Below are 4,043 nucleotides of genomic sequence, written 5' to 3' on the forward strand. Positions count from 1 at the left end.
GGAGGAACAGCGCAAAGCCATACAAGCATATTGCACAAGCCATGACATTGGGAAAGGAGGGGGAATGTATTTCAGTCTTGCACAGTGGAGAATCCTTTCTGTGCTGTGCAAGGTGCTGAAACCATTTGAAGTTGTGACATGTGAAGTGAGTTCAGACTCTGCTAGCTTGAGCCAAGTCATTCCCTTAATTAGACTTTTGGAAAAGCAGCTTGACAAACTGAAGAAGAAGATGAAAGAAAGCAATTCTGCAAAGTATGCTGGCCTTGTAGATCAAGTACTTAATTCGCTTCACAATGATCCAAGAGTTATTAAAATCTTGAAATCGGATCACTATGTTTTGGCGACATTGCTTGATCCTAGGTTTAAGACCTACGTCGATTCTTTGCTTCCAAATGACCAAGATCTGAACAGAATCAAGGAGCTCTTGGTCAGCAAGTTGACCGCTGAACTGGTCTTTGGCTTGACGACGTCTCCTCCTTCAGTTTCTCAGGCAGCTGCTGCTTGTAAGAAATTGCGCTTTCCAAAGAGAAGCAGGGATGACACAGGTGGCAGATCACAACAGTTTGACATCTGGTCTGGTTTGAAGATTTTAGCAAAAAAGTGTGACCTTGGCCATAATTCCATCCAATCCTACTATTAACATGCAAAGGATGGTGGAGGATTGTTTTCAAGAGTTCATTGAAATCGAAATGTCAGAAAGTCTCTTTCCATACTGGGAGGAAAAACAAGCCATTTGGAAACCCATGTACAATCTTGCTTTGCAATGCATAAGCTGCCCACCCTCCAGTGTGTACTCAGAAAGAGTTTTCAGCACATCTGGGAACCTTGTCAGTGATAGACGTAGGAGGTTACTTCCTAAAAATGTAGAAAGAATGATGTTCATCAAAATGAACTACATCTTCCACGAGGAAGGCCTTTACCGGCAAATACATCCAAGTACTGACACTTCTCTAATGGCGGATTCCAGCGGAGATGAATTAATAGTCTGTGATGATGATGTACACACTGATGAGGGTGAGGATTATGCTGAAGATGATGACAACAATATCTTGACAATGTAGAATTCATTTGACAGCACTGTTGGTCTAACCTGCCTTTAGGGGATTGATAGCTGGTTTAGTGGGGGCCCAATCAAACCAAGCACTTCAGCCACAAAAGTGGAAGCCCTTGTCGCTGAAGTGGTTAGCTTTTTAAAGTGTGCATGTCCTTTGTAAGATCCATGGGAGGGCCCACGGACAATTCCATCTTGCACCATTAATCTTTCCTGGCACTGATGTGTGTTTCTACCATTACTCTAACAAGCCCATTGTTAGCTTGTTTAGGGAGGGCCGTGTTGGACTTGCACTTCAGCCTTCAAAAATGCTACTCCTTGTGGATGAACTGCTTGGCTTGATAAATTGCACATGCTACCTCTCCTAATTGTGGGTGACATTGTTATCTTGTTTATTGAGGTCCGAAAGAAAATAAGCACTTCAGCCACAAAAGTGCCACTCATTGTGGATGTACTGCTTGGCTTGATAAATTGTACATGCTACCTCTCCTAATTGTGGGTGACATTGTTATCTTGTTTATTGAGGGCCGAAAGAAAATAAGCACTTCAGCCACAAATGTGGCACTCCTTGTGGATGAACTGCTTGGCTTGATAAATTGTACATGCTACCTCTCCTAAAATTGAATGGAAATCACTGGAAATTAGTGTTAGTGAGGATAATAATAATGTAGGTACAAAATAATACCGAACTTATGTGATTTTACCCCAAAAAATGAAATTTAGTAGAATGTAGCTAAACAAAACCAAAACCAAAACCAAAACATGCAAGGGCAGTTTTGGCAAAACCAAAACCAAAACCCGAAGGTAATCCAGATCCAAAACCAAAACCAAAACACGGGGGGTCAGTGAGCATCTCTAATTCATATACTGGCCCCCTCACATACACTACATTCATATACTAGCCCCCTCACTCACACACACTATATTCTTATACTGGCCCCCTCACGCACACTACATTCATATACTGGCCCCCTCACGCACACTACATTAATATACTGGCCCCCTCACGCACACTACATTAATATACTGGCCCCCTCACGCACACTACATTTATATACTGGCCCTCTCACGCACACTACATTCATATACTGGCCCCCTCACGCACACTACATTAATATACTGGCCCCCTCACGCACACTACATTCATATACTGGCCCCCTCACACACACTACATTCATATACTGGGCCCCCTCACGCACACTGCATTCATTTGCTGACACACACTATATTCATATGCTGACACACACACACTACATTCATTTGCTGACACACACTCACACACTAAATTCATATACTGGCCCCTAACACACTACATTCATATACTGGCCCCCCACATACACACTACATTCATATACTGGCCCCTCACACACTTCATTCATATACTTTCCCCTCACACACTACATTCATATACTGGCCCCTCACACACTACATTCATATACTGGCCCCCCACATACACACTACATTCATATACTGGCCCCTCACACACTACATTCATATACTGGCCCCTCACACACACTACATTCATATGTTGACCACACACATAAACTAAATTCAAATGCTGACGACACACATACAGTACATTCATATGCTGACACACACTACATTCATATGCTGACCACAGACACACACTTCATTCATATGCTGACACACACACTACATGCATATGCTGACACTCACACGCATACACATAATACCACCACACGCCCCTCACTTACCTGGTTCCATCCTCACGCCGTGCAGTTTCTGGGACGGCACCAGTCACGTGGTGAGCGTCCCATGTGACTACAATACAACAGCACACAGTGTGGGATGGAGGAGCATACGGATGAAAGGATCCGCGGCCAACGGGAGAAGGTGGCTAGTCCCGCGGGAGGGGCCAGCCACCTAATCTGACTGTAGGGACTGGCCCAAAATAATCTTTTTTTGTCCGGCCCAGGGAGGCATTTGCCCCCCTGCTGTCCGACCCAGCCTGCCCCTGCTGTTGATGATCCTCAGTGAATGGGAGGAAGGGGACAGTGCAGATTAAGCTTCATTCATTCAGTCAATAGGCACACACTGGGAAGTTTTTTTGTGGAATAATTTTTATATTAAACATACATGAGAACAAAACTAGAACATTGTTTGTACAACAGAATACATAACTATAACACAGATTGACACATTTAGGAACAGCTCCACCTGCAGTCCCTCCAGTGTAATCACTTAAGCAACAATGAGTCTGAGCCTGTTGCATAATATTAACAGGGCAGGGACTGCAAAAGTGCTAGACATGCTGCTGGGGTGTGGACATGACCCACATTGTGATGCGGATACAATTCTATCAAGATGTGACTACGCCCACCTGTGCTGATTCAAGGCACTGAAAAGTTGGAATGTATGACTAAAAGTATAATAATTAACGTGCACCAGTCAATTTGTAGCTTAACAGTGTCCCTTAGACACAGCATGATACATTAAGTCCACGTTTTTTTATACACATTCGGATTAGATTATTGTAGTGAATAGTGCACTATGACTAAACTATATGCTCTCTTGTCACGGAACTCTCATTTAAATGTAAATAGGTTGAGATATTACTAAACTGTTAACTACCATGGTGCACAATTCATTGCAATAATCTATGCTTCATTTATATTAAACTGTAGTCTACTGTTTCCTCTCAAATTGTTGCCTCCCTTGGCACACCCCAAAGCTGTGTACCATGCTAGAAAAATGTCAGAATCTGATTACTATGGGTTATAGCACCTTTTTCCGTGCACTAAATTTTATAAAATGTTTTATAGTTCCATGAAAAAGACACTGCAAAATCTATACAATCCAAATATCTAAGAAAGAGCAGTATTCTTTTAGCTTTTCTTCTTGCTTAAAATTCTAAAGCTATTTTTCTCTATTGCAAAAGAAGGCCCCTCGATGTTACATAACACTATTGTCATCAGTGCAGTGTACTTTTCTTGGAATACAGGAACTCTACACTGTGCCAAAACGATGATGA

The sequence above is a fragment of the Mixophyes fleayi genome, chromosome 9 (genome assembly GCF_038048845.1).
Source record: "Mixophyes fleayi isolate aMixFle1 chromosome 9, aMixFle1.hap1, whole genome shotgun sequence".
Taxonomy (NCBI): Eukaryota; Metazoa; Chordata; class Amphibia; order Anura; family Limnodynastidae; genus Mixophyes; species Mixophyes fleayi.